Raw genomic sequence first — 14,090 nt, forward strand, 5'->3', positions numbered from 1 at the left:
TTTGTGAAAAACTAAATTCCACGCGGACGAAGTCGCGGGCGTCCGCTGGTAATTTTAAAACTATAACGACGATAATTAAATTAATGTCATTACATATTTAATAGGGATGATGACAGTTTTTTTAAATTGTATACAAATTAAGAGTACGCTAATAGTAAAGCAATTTTGTAAAAGGAACAGGGTATCTGCGATCATTACTTTCGGGGCTACAGGGATTTAAAAGGTCAGATTTGCGGCACTGCCGCGGATCCCTGAAGAACGCCCCATACAAAATGACACGTACTAATGACGTCGTAGGTAATGTAATGATCATTAGATTTGTATGTGCGTACAAACAAAATTACTAATATCTTTGTTATTTGTGCGTTTATGTTTATAGTATATATATTTAAAAATGTCACATTTAATGTAAGGAAGCTAAAACTGTATGAATTTTCATCTAATTACGATAAAAGATTTTTCATAGATTTTGAAATTTTATAATCTCATTTATTTTGCAAATATCCAGAAAATCTTTGCTTTTTATAAATAAATTAGTTAACAATGACTCTATTTACCCGAATATTTCATAAAAATCAATATATTCAAACCTAGTCATCATCCCCATTATAAAATCGATATTAATCGTTTGCACGATGAGTGTATTTCCATTTAACACCACAAAGCGTATTCATTCGCTTTCAAATATTTAAGTACAGACAACAAAAATGCAATAATTTTATAATTTATGTCGCGCCAACGGCTTAGGCTGATGCCGACGGTCGTATAATATTAATTTATTCACCTGATCATCTTATCGAAAAGGGCAATTGAAATGCGCATTACTTTTGCAAATTGCTGCGTGAAAAATGGCATCGGTTAATAATAAAGTGCCTTTGTTTTATAGTGTTAAATACTTTGGGAATTATCAGTGCAACGTCTCCAGGTTTTACTTGAAAAATTTTTACATTAAGGTAAAAATTCATGATGACTGATACATAAATTGTCACATTCTCACAAAGAATTTAATAAACTTTTAAACATAAAAATGGCACCTCAAAGACCTGAAGTACCTATTTCAGTTTTAACCTTACTTATTAAACCGATTTTCATGAAAATGAAATGGGACCTAGAAGTATTATTTTCTCTATATAGACTCTTTCAAACAAAAAAAAAAAATATAATTGGTTATTAAATAAAGAAACAAACATTTAAAAAAAATATGTTCCGAACTGAGAACCTCCTCTTTTTTTGAAGTCGGAGGCCTATATCCTGCAGTGGACGTCTATTGGCTGATATGATGATGATGATGTTGATGATGAATTTATGTTGGAATTATTGAGGGTCTAGATCTTTATTGTCTCCCAAAACCACCATGATTCAAGTACCAAATCCTAGTAAACTTTTGCATACCTAACTATGTGTTGGGCTTAGGATACGTCCTGGTGAAAGACTAGCTCACCCATTACTTTTCTCCATCATCATCATCATTATCAACCCATATTCGGCTCACTGCTGAGCTCGAGTCTCTTCCCAGAATGAGAGGGGTTAGGCCAGTAGTCCACCACGCTGGCCCAATGCGGATTGGCAGACTTCACACACGCAGAGAATTAAGAAAATTCTCTGGTATGCAGGTTTCCTCACGATGTTTTCCTTCACCGTTTGAGACACATGATATTTAATTTCTTAAAATGCACACAACTGCAAAGTTGGAGGTGCATGCCCCAGACCGGATTCGAACCCACACCCTCTGGAATCAGAGGCAGAGGTCATATCCACTGGGCTATCACGGCTCTCTAATAAAATTTAATTTTAATAGTACATTTATACTCGAAACAATACAGATAGTAAAGACAGAAACTATCATAATTTTATATATTTATAAAATAATTCCATTTAAAAAACTGATACACTGCATTACTTTTAGAATACTGCAAGTGAAATATAAAAACTGTTATATGTAATGAGCTATGAAGTGGCACCTGCTTGTAATAATTATTTATTTTTATTTCAATTTTATCTTTCTTTTAACGATTTTGCGATCGTAAATCGGGGAGTGCATTTAAAGTTTCATTTATTATCGTGTTTTTAATAAAATATAAAACGAAATACTTTATTATTATAACATTTTAGTCCCAGTTACTGAAAGGCTTGTTATAACGAGGACTTAAATGTGACACTGTTAGTTAATCCTTATAAAAAGAAAGTAGGTAACTTTTTTAAATGAAGGCCTACAACCTGACAAGTAGATATTTTTTTATTTGTATTTTATCTATATATATATATAAATGAATTGCTGTTCGTTAGTCTCGCTAAAACTCCATAACGGCTAAACGGATTCATCATATCTTAGTCTTGAAATGGTCGTGGAAGTATAGGAATTAAAGGGTTTAAAAGGTGAAAAAAATTAGAATAATTGCCGGGAAAACCTCAAAAACAACCCTTTTCTATTACCCATACAAACATTTCAGAGTCAAGGGGTAGAGTAAGGATAGGGAAGAAGTGCATTTAAGTCAAAGCGAAGCTTGACCGGGTCCGCTAGTTATATATAAATTACTATTAAGTATCACACTAATATTATAAAGGCGAAAGTTTGTGTGTAAGTGTGAAAGTGTGTAAGTATGTTTGTTCCTCTTTTACTGAAGATGCTGCAGCTCCTGAAGCGATTTGGCTGAAATTTGGAATGTAAATAGATTTTACTCTGAATTAACACATAGGCTACTTTTCATCACGGAAAAATCCATGGTTCCCGCGGGATTTGTGAAAAACTGAATTCCACGAGGACGATGTCATGGGTGTCCGCTAGTATAGTAATAGTTGATAAAAGTGTACATAAAAATAATTTTAAATAAATTATAGAGCTGCAGAAAAGTCTTGAAAACTCGATAGTTTTGAAAAATCCACTTAAATTAATCGTCAGTAAAAATTGAAAAATCCACTTAAATTAATCGTCAGTAAAAATTGAAAAATCCACTTAAATTACTTGTCGTGTCAGTAATTTTACTTTTTTATTTCCTTTGTAACTAACATCAATCTTAACCCTAAAGTCAGCTTTCTATTTCAAACCACGTCAAAAACTTTATACTTTGGGAGCTATGCTGCCACAGAAAGTCACACAAAATGTACATTGTACACTTGTACAGACACACACAACACCTATTGTAAATAAAAAATCCATTACAATATTTCCGATTCACGTGTGACCTTTTATTCGTAGAGCATAAGTTATATTGATTGGCAGGTGCTACCTTAATAAGTTTTTTATTTATTACACTTCATTATGTACATACAAAATGGCGGCCATTTTATAAATTAATGACGTAATTGCCGGTGGCGTGTTAGCTGCGTCAGTTAATTGGTGATTTATAGCGAGCGGTGGTGTTTGTTTGACTTTATTTAATTACTGCAATTATGTGCGCCTAGTTGAATAGTTTTGTTTTTATCTTTACAATAAAAACAATAACTTTAATGATAAATAAATAACAGCGTGTGAGAATTAAACTTCTTTTACGTTTATCACTCTTATAAATGTCAATTTCGATAGTAAAAACAGGATCTGTATACAAAATTTTGACCTATGACTATGTTAAATATTACAATCAAGAAGAAAATTGCTTGCTAGATAAATAAAAGTACTGAAGCATTTTCTATTTTAAAATCATAGAAAGCGCAGTGTTAGTCGACCGAGCGAGTCCCAGAGATTCGCTGGATGCAGGCGGCTCAGGATCGTGATGTTTGGAAGTTCCTATAAAAGGCCTATGACCTGCAGTGGACGTCCATCAGCTGATATGCATATGATGATGATGATGATGATACATTTTTAACAATTCATATTGAAAAAGAAGATCTAAGAAGTAAAAATTAACTTAACAGAGTGTTTTATATCCAAAGATTATCTAACAAAAATTAATTGGAACTGAAAAATTCGGAAAATAATACAGGGCTACACATCCACAACTGAAACGACGATATTTAACGACTTTTCTCAGATACGTACACAGAGTGAAATGTACGTGAAAAACAGGTGGTACGTACCTACATTTCACTCTGAAACCGGAGCATCTTTAGGAAATGTTGGCTATACAATCTAAATTGCGAATCCCTTGCTTTCTTAGACTTGGAGATAAAATGCATCATAGGACTAATAAATAAAAATATTGTAACATGGTAATAAAAAAAGCCCTGGCTAACTTGTTTTAGGCTCTTTTCGGATCAAGGCGTGTTTAGAACCCTTGTAACTAATTTTAAATTTTCTTATTTACTTATTATCATAATTCATAACATAACCTGACATTTCAGAAGTGCTTGTAAACTAAACCTACTTTTGACTTTGACTTTGAGCATTGTTGAGTCCCAAATTGCTGGAATGGCGACCCCGCACCGGAAAGAGCAGTGTTGGTCGACCCCCACTAGGTGGACCGAGGACATCAAGCGGATTGAAGGAAGCCGCTAGATGCTGGCGGCTCGAGACCGTTGTGTTTTGAAATCAATGCAAGAGGCCTTTTTTTTACAAGTTATATAAAGCCTATGTTCAGCAGTGGACGTCCATCGGCTGTTAATTATGATGATGATGATTTTAGAGTTAACATAGTCAGGTACCAGATAAATATATTATACGCAGGCGATGTCGGCACCGTTCGCAGTAAAAACATTAAAAGTAGTGTCGTTGATGATAAAATTGTATTTCATACCATACCCTACCCCTACCCTACCCCTACCCTACCCCTACTCTACCCCTACCCTACCCCTACCCTACCCCTACCCTACCCCTACCCGACCCTACCCCTACCCTACCCCTACCCTACCCCTGCCCTACCCCTACCCTACCCCTACCGCTTGACTCTTAAACGTTTGTATGGGAAATAGAAAAGGGCAGTTTTTAGGGTTTTCCCGGAAATTATTTGATTTTTTCTCACCTTTTAAACCTTTCCTATACCTCCAAGAACATTTCTCGAGTTTTAGCGAGACTAACGAACAGCAATTCATTTTTATATATATAGATGGCCTAGATACGACAGGAAATTAATCATACAAATTCTCCAATGTATTAACATGTCATTTGCAATGATTGAACGTTGATGACTGCAGAATTAAAATGTCAAGATGCAACTAAAAAATGCAATCTCACCGAATGGGACGTACTCACCGGCATCTGTGAACAAAATAATTCGTTTATAATTATAAATAACTACTATGTTCTTATTTAAACTGTACCCTTGGTTCAGTGGTTATCTTATGTGATTTTGGAAAGCGAGGTCCTTGGTTCAAATTGGTACGTACGAAAGACTTGGAATGAAAAAAGAAAAGAATGTAAATTGCTTTAAAAATATTTTTTTTATAAATACCTAACTCAACAGGCCTTCTACAGTGTAAATGAGTATTTAAGTTGATATTATTGCTATTTTCATACATATTTTCATTTTTTTTAACAACATTTTATAATATAATTATATAACATTTTATAATATAATTATAAAATGTTTACTTATAATATTATTGTAAAGATGTAAATTTTAAATGGTGAAATTGTCATTTAAATCATTAAATACTTAAATAATTTGCATGCCAAATTGGCAAGATACATTTACCATCTACATCTACCGACCACCTTTATATGTATGTATATAATGCATGTATCTGCAAATAAATAAATTGATTAATTGATTGATTGACTTTTCTTTCTTTTTTTTCGTTCCACAGTTTTCCTGGGAGTGACCTTGGATTGTAAACTTCAGTGGGGTGCTCATATAGAAAAACTGTCTGGTAAACTCAGCTCAGCGGCATTTGCAGTGAGAAAAATAAGACAGTTCACTGATATTGATACAGCTAGGCTAGTTTATTTTGCGTACTTTCACAGCGTAATGTCTTACGGTATTTTATTGTGGGGCAAGGCTGCCGATATACAATCTATATTTGTACTTCAAAAAAGAGCAATTCGAGCAATATATCAATTAAAATCACGCGAGTCCCTTCGTCAAAAGTTTAAAGAAATAGGTATACTAACAGTAGCCTGTCAATATATATATAACAGTATAGTCTATGTAAGACAAAATATTAATTTGTACAAACGAAAAGGAGATTTAAACCCACGTCTTACTAGACACGGGCATAAGTTAGTTATTTCTGCATATCGTCTCCAAAGAGTAAAAAAATCTTTTGTAGGTTTGGGTGTACTCTTCTATAACAAGATCCCCAAGACTGTGATGGACCTGCCAATGCATAGCTTTAAGCAATGTGTTAAAAAACATTTACTTAGTCGAGGTTACTACAACATTGATGAGTTCCTTAAAGATAAAAGCGCTTGGAGGCCATTGGATCAGCTTCCACCTTCACACAGGAAATAAAACTATAAGAAATTGTAATTGTTATCAATTGTAAATTATAATACTGTATGACTTTTTCAAAAGAGCAACTGTTGAGTTTCTTGCCGGTATCTTCTCAGCAGAACCTGCCTTCCGAACCGGTGGTAGAATCTTTACAAATAGTCAACTGACGTGTCAAAAGTGCTTGTAAACTGAGCCTACTTGAAATAAATGATTTTTGATTTTTGATTTGATTTGATTCTTGCAGGATTTTTTTAATAAAATTACTCAGTTAGTAAGTTAATGGTATACCATTTCTTTACCTCGAACAATACCTTAGGCTCAGTCATTATCACTAACATCTCGTCAAGTTATCTCGAAAACCGCTTAACTCACAAAGCTGAAAATTCGCAGGGAGGTAGTTTATAGTTAATAGACGTCCAATAAGAACGGATTTAACGAGAGGGTCAATTTAAGGAGGTCTAAGGACGAGCGAAGTCGCGGGCGTCAGCTTACATTTAACAGGACAGTTAACAGAGCAGTTAAAAATAGAGAATTGACAATGATGACTATGTTTTTAGTGTGATAAATATAACATGTAGTAGTAGTAGTAGATTTTTCATGACAGAGTTCGTCATGTGCTTGCTTATGTCAGCCACCTGACGATGCTGTTTTTTTTTTATTCTGTACAAGTCAGCCCTTGACTACAATCTCACCTGATGGTAAGTGATGATGCAGTCTAAGATGGAAGAGGGCTAACTTGTTAGGAGGAGGATGAAAATTTACACTCCTTTCGGTTTCTACACAACATCGTACCGGAACGATAAATCGCTTGGCGGTACGTCTTTGTCGGACTTTTAGACTTAAACAAATTTTAAGTTTTTTTACATGCTGGAAATCGAACCCGGGACTTTCAGACAATCAACTCTTACAAAGTTACGCCAGAGAGCATCAACTGAAAAATGAAGACAAAATAATCAACAAAGTCAATTCGGTAACTAATGAGGGCCCAATTAAAAACAAATCACTAACACACCGGTGACATTTTTACTCGGTATGAGATTTTCTTTTTAATTTTTTACTCATAAGACAACAATTACATATAATAGACTTTATTGCCAACAATGTAAAGTCCTATTTACAAAGGACGTGTTTTGTCATTTGTCATGTAGGGTTGTCAAAAACACTGAACATTGGAGTTATTTGTTCTTTATCGATATTTTTATAACTCGCAAGTGCTAATTCCGAAATCACCTTTATCTTTCTCTTTCTATAGTAGTGTTAAATAGAGAGAGATATATCGATTTTTTAAAGTTACAGCGATATCATTCATTTCCATGGCAACTTTGTTGTTAGTAACGAAAATGTTTTGATTGTGGCATCATAAAAACAAAGTTCAAAGTCGATTAAGATAATACGCAAAAAATCGTCAACGAGTGTAAAATACAGGAATCGCATGGAATAGAGAAACTCTTTTTTTTAGACGACCAAAAAGAATATACCTTTATCATTACTACAACTATAGCTTGGCAAATTCGTTCGTAATACTCTATCTGCCCCGCGCGCACGACATCACACCCGCGCAAGCGTTTCCCCGTCACCCCCATATAATGGGAGTGTCATCAACGAACTTGCCAACCTATATACGAAGAGTTGACGGCCTCCGTGGCGCAGTGGTATGCGCGGGGGATTTACAAGACTGAGGTCCTGGGTTCGATCCCCGGCTGGGCGGATTGAGATTTTCTTAATTTGTGGCGTGGCTAGTTACCACCCTACCGGCAAAGACGTACCGCCAAGCGATTTAGCGTTCCGGTACGATGCCGCCGAAACCGAAAGGGGTGTGGATTTTCATCCTCCTCCTAACAAGTTAGCCCGCTTCCATCTTAGACTGCATCATCACTTACCATCAGGTGAGATTGTAGTCAAGGGCTAACTTGTAAAGAATAAAAAAAAAAAAGTTAATGACGTGTTGAAGCGATCGCTAGCTCGAGTGTGTCAGCCCTGCGGCGCTGACCGCGGTCACGACAAAAAAGCTCTCACGCGCCGTCGTCGACGAGTACGCCGAGCGAGATTATTCATGCGCTACGGTGTCGCGGTGATGGCTTATTGTATGCAGCTGTTATTACCCTCACTAGTTGTTTATTTTATAAGCATAATTGAGTCCTTGTCTGCGCTGTAGTGCAGGGTATGATGGATAGGAATTCAGAGATGAGAGCGACATTATAATATATGTATGTATATTGACAAAAAAGCTCTCACGTGCCATCATCATTGCCAAAAGATTATTCATGTGCTACGGTTCCTCGATGATGGCTTATTGTATACAGATGTTCTTAATGTCCCCTTTTTTTAATCGGTAAAATTTGTACGTATGGATGAATGGAATGCATGAATTATTACACAAAACTATTTAACATAATAAAAATTTGGAATGCAAGTAAATAAGCATGGAACACATTGGCTACTTTTTATTTAGGTATCTACAGTTATCCGAGATAACTGAAAAAGAGAGAGCCGAAGGCTCAATTATGCGGTTTGTTTGTTTTAGTCCTTGCATATTCTTTGAAAAACCACTCTCATTTTATAAAATGACAAAATTAGCGAACAGCCCGTGTTCAAGTTAAAAAAGTTATAAACATTTCCTTTAAATATTACACAAATAATATTTCTGATCACTATCACTCTATTTTACAATAACATAAAAACAATGACTAATGTTTTGACTAATCAATCTTATTAAATCAATTTTGATTTTTTTTTATAATTTCTGAACGTTGCAACAGCTCTGTGTAAATCCACACGTACATAATCAAGTGACGGCTGATAGAGTCAGTGGAGATAATGACATCTTCGGTAAAAACTCGGATGGTTCGTTATTTATCATCCCGGCCTGTTTAATTATCGTGTGTGTGTGTGTCTCGTACGCCTCTAGCGGACCTTGCGGACCGGGATTCAAGTCCCGCAAGAGACAAAAGGAAAGCTTATTATATATACGACTAGCTGAGGCCGCGTGGTTCCCGTTCCCGTACGAATACAGGGATAATTCATAGCTTATAGCCTTCCTCAATACATGGGCTTTCTAACACTGAAAGAATTTTTCAAATCGGACCAGTAGTTTCTGAGATTAGCGCGTTCAATCAAACAAACAAACTCTTCAGCTTTATAATATTAGTATGAAAAAGTTGGGAAATTAAATGCACTATATGTCTGGCTACTTCTAATTTGTAGTTAAGTTGATAAAAATTATCATTCGTTTATACAGTTTTATGACAGTTAAACAAATAGCAAAAACAAACGTAATAAATTATCTCTACGTCAACAAGTAAGAACAATTTTTTCGCTAACAAGAATTCTCTCGCAATCAACTGGCGTTAACTACTTTAGCATTTGTTCAGGTAATTAGAGTAATTATACAACAATTAAGCGGACAAGTTGATTCAGTGAACAATTATATGATTGGTGCTGTGTTAAAATGCAAGTTATATTGATGCCTTAATACAGACAGACATTTTATCTATACTAACATTACAAAGCTGAAGAGTTTGTTTGTTTGGTTGTACGCGATAATCTCAGGAACTACTGGTCTGATATGAAAAATTATTTCAGTGTTAGATAGGCTATTTATCGAGGAAGGCTATGGGATATATTTTATCCCCGTATTCCTACGGGAACGGGAACGGGAACCACGCGGGTGAAACCGCGCGGCGTATGCTAGTTACTAGATATGTGAGGCTAAACTAACGGAGGCTACACTAACAAAGACTATTTAACTGACAAATAACAATTGATCGTAGATTTTGTTAACGGACATAATTAAATCAGCCATTGACGGTCAATTATTCTCACGTTTCTGCAGCGCAAACGGCAGCGAAGACGTTTCATAACTCGAGGCGTCATGCGCGCAGTGACCAATACACGATCAGTTATAGTCGTGGGTGCTTAATTGATCGTCAATGGTGTGCATTATAATTATAGTTTTAATCAGGTATTAGTTAAATAAATATTTTAACATGACAATTTAATGTCTAAGAACAATAATATCATCTTTGTAAGTTTAACTATGAGCCGTGATAGCCAAGTGGAAATTACCTCTGCCTCCGATTCAGGAGGGTGTGGGTTCGAATCCTGTCCGTGCCATACATATCCAACTTTCCAGTTGTGTGCATTTTAAGAAATTAAATATCACGTGTCTGAAACGGTGATGGAAAAACATCGTGAGGAAAACTGCATACCAGAGAGCTAGGGTGGTGGACTATTAGCCTAACCCCTCTCATTCTGTAAAGAGACTCGAGCTCAGCAGTGAGCCGAGGGTTCACAATGATGATGATGAGAGATATTCCAAGGTTTTTATCTTCTCTATGTCCCCTAGATCACCTGTTAAGAACCTCTCAAACAAATCCAAGCGCAAAACATTCGCACATCAATAACGTCGGCAAATTAAAAGTTAATCAACTATATATCAATTAACCTCGATACAAAATCGATTTTCGACTCGTAGTATATCGAGATGTAGCGAGATGTCGGTGGTGGCAATAAATCTGGGAGGGTTAATTAACTGTCAGCGGAATGCTTTATTAGTGTTTAAGACGCTGTACTCGATGGGGGATGGTGTGATGTGATATAAATATCGATACAAGCAATGATTATTTTATACTATAGATATACGTGCCTACAAAATCAGCGTAAAAAGTGATCTGAATTTAGCGACTACACTGAGCGCACGTATGTCAAATCAAATGTGTTTGATGTGATGTGTGATGACAAACACTGCTTAATTTAAAAGTTAAGTCATCATCATCATTATAATCATTATCAGCCGATGGACGTCCACTGCTGGACATAGGCCTCTTGCATGGACTTCCAAACAAAACCTACTCGAGCCGCCAGCATCCAGCGGCTCCCTGCAACCCGCTTGATGTCTTCGGTCCACCTAGTTGGGGATCGACCAACACTGCGCTTTCCGGTGCGGGCTCGCCATTCCAGCACCTTGGGATCCCAACGTCCATCGGCTCTTCGGACTATGTGGCCTACCCATTGCTACTTCAGAATCGTGACTCGCTGAGCTATGTCTGACTTTGGTTCGTCTGCGGATCTCCTCCTCTCTGATTCGATCACGCAGAGAAACTCCAAGCATAGCTCGCTCCGTCGCCCGCTAAGTGACTTTGAGCCTTCTATAAAGCCCATAGTTAGCGACCAAGTCGGATCCGTAGGTCATCACTGGCAACACGCACTGTTCGAAAACTTTCGTCTTCAGGCACTGATGAATTTCGGACGATAAGTTGTTGCGGATTTTCCCAAACGCTGCCCAGTCGAGCTGGATTCGGCGATTTATATCTTTCTCGAAATTGAAAAGTAAAGTATGATAAGCAGATTTATCAGTTATGTTTGATGGTTTCCTACGAGTATGTCCTATATAAATTAAACGCTTACACTCGTAAGTTAGACCACAATATTATATTCGCGCTAAAACCTCACGTAATTAACATTTTATATCTGATCCAGGCAGATTCTTTTAAACCTGATCCTGTTAGATTTTCTAGTGGCAAGTTACTGGTATACTTGCTAAGAAAAGTGTCGTTAACAACTCAAATTGCTGACTACAACTACAAGAAAAACTATTTATACTTTGTAGTTCTACCTAGAACTTATTCAACAGCGACTTCAATAAAGATTTTCTATTCGACGCGTATATTTTTACGTTTGTAACCAAATATGTAAGCAATTTTAATTTTTTATTTGTTTGGAGGGAATGTTTCCAGATTGCTCCCATTATTTTTTAACGATAATCAGTTAAGTAGTTTGATATAAAATTCAAAATTAACGAATTTAATGAACGCAAATGTGTATAAAATGGTGAATTATTGCAGTGACCGTATGATCACTGCAATAGTACTCAAAGGTGACTGACTGACTGACTGACATAGTGATCTATCAACGCACAGTCCAAACCACTGGACGGATCGGGCTGAAACTTGGCATGCAGGTAGATGATAAGACATAGGCATCCGCTTAATTCTACCCCCAAGAGGATACAATAGGGGATGAAAGTTTGTGCGAAACTTTGTCAATTTTGCGGCGATTTGGCTGAAATTTAGAATGAAAATAGATTTTACTCTAAATTAACCTATAGGCTACTTTTCATCCCGGAAAAGTCCAAGGTTCCCGCGGTATATGTGAAAAACTGAATTCCACGCGGACGAAGTCACGGGCCCCCAAAGCGCTGGAATGGCGACCCGCACTAGTAAGCGCAGTGTTGGTCGACCCCCCACCAGGTGGACTGACGACATCAAGCGAGTCGCAGGGATTCGCTGGATGCAGGCGGCTCAGTGTCGTGATGTTTGGAAGTCTCTACAAAAGGTCTATGCCCATCGGTTGATATGATGATGATGATGAAGTCACAGGCGCTGCTAATTATCTTATAATACTAACCTGACCTTTCGAAAGTGCTTGTAAACTAAGCCTAATTGAAATAAAACGAATATTGACTACCAACCCTTCAGTAACTTGGACCACAACCAAGATACGCGCTAAGACATCGCGATTAACATCTTGAACCTGATCCGGGCAGATTATCGCCTATCTGGTAACACGGCCGGACAGCGCCTGACTAGAACTAAGTGGACACATTGCTGTTGCGTATTGGCGCATGTTACTAAACACGGTGCAGTGTGAGAACTATAGTTACTGGTTGAACCGCAGAACATGGAAATCGGTGAAGATTACGCTTGAGTTGACCACGATGGCGCTACGGAATAAAAACTAGTAATTTGTTTACATTTGAAAACAATGCATTAGACAGATTCTTTTTAAACCCCCGACGCAAAACGAGGGATGTTACAAGTTTGACGTGTCTGTCTGTCTGTCTGTGGCACCATAGTGGATTAAGCGATTACAATTTTTTTTTGTATGAAAGGTGACTTTTTGACGGCTTCCGTGGCGCAGTGGTATGCGCGGTGGATTTACAAGACGGAGGTCCTGGGTTCGATCCCCGGCTGGGCCGATTGAGGTTTTCTTAATTGGTCCAGGTCTGGCTGGTGGGAGGCTTCGGCCGTGGCTAGTTACCACCCTACCGACGAAGGCGTACCGCCAAGCGATTAAGCGTTCCGATACGATGTTGTGTAGAAACCGAAAGGGGTGTGGATTTTCATCCTCCTCCTAACAAGTTAGCCCGCTTCCATCTTAGACTGCATCATCACTTACTATCAGGTGTGATTGTAGTCAAGGGCTAACTTGCAAAGAATAATAAAAAAAAAAAATAACTAGTAATTTGTTTACATTTGGAAACAATGCATTAGACAGATTCTTTTTTAACCCCCGACGCAAAACGAGGGATGTTACAAGTTTGACGTGTCTGTCTGTCGGCACCATAGCTCCCGGACGGACTAAGCGACTTATAGGCAAGTGTTCTTAGACTAAATTTTACAGTTTCACCTTAGTTTACAAGCACTAATTTAATTTAATCTAATGGTGGTAATAATAGTGGAAAACTGAAAATTAAAGTTGCGAGGGCTCCAAACGCGCCTTGGTCCGAGAAGAGCCCACAACAAACTCAGCCAAGGGTTTTTTTTGTTTACCACCATTTTACTAACTTATTTAAAATACACAGTCATATATTTACAGTTTGACACCAAGCTTTTTTATCATTAATATAATCATTAACACATTAAGCCTTTCCCAAAAGCTAGCGTTTAATACAAAACAAACTAAATTGAAATCGCTTCATCCGTTCAAAATTACAACACCCCTTTTTTGCGTCAGGGGTAAAATTTTCGTCGAAGATTGTCGGCGTTTTTTCAACAAAGGTCGCGT

General features: G+C 37.1%; 1 protein-coding gene across 2 annotated transcripts in view; it reads right to left on the reverse strand.

Moving 5' to 3' along the window:
• Positions 1 to 14,090, reverse strand: part of LOC112046560 (transcriptional activator cubitus interruptus) — a 145,904-nt gene that overhangs the window by 100,216 nt on the left and 31,598 nt on the right. Inside the window, exon 2 of one of the 2 annotated variants that reach the window (XM_024083241.2) lies at positions 5,108 to 5,131. The exons of the other annotated variant lie outside the window; for it this stretch is intronic. The gene's annotated coding sequence lies outside the window, so the exon portion shown is untranslated. The remainder of the gene's footprint in view (positions 1 to 5,107; positions 5,132 to 14,090) is intronic. 2 annotated transcript variants of the gene reach the window in all.

Source organism: Bicyclus anynana, chromosome 25 (assembly GCF_947172395.1).
Source record: "Bicyclus anynana chromosome 25, ilBicAnyn1.1, whole genome shotgun sequence".
Lineage (NCBI taxonomy): Eukaryota > Metazoa > Arthropoda > Insecta > Lepidoptera > Nymphalidae > Bicyclus > Bicyclus anynana.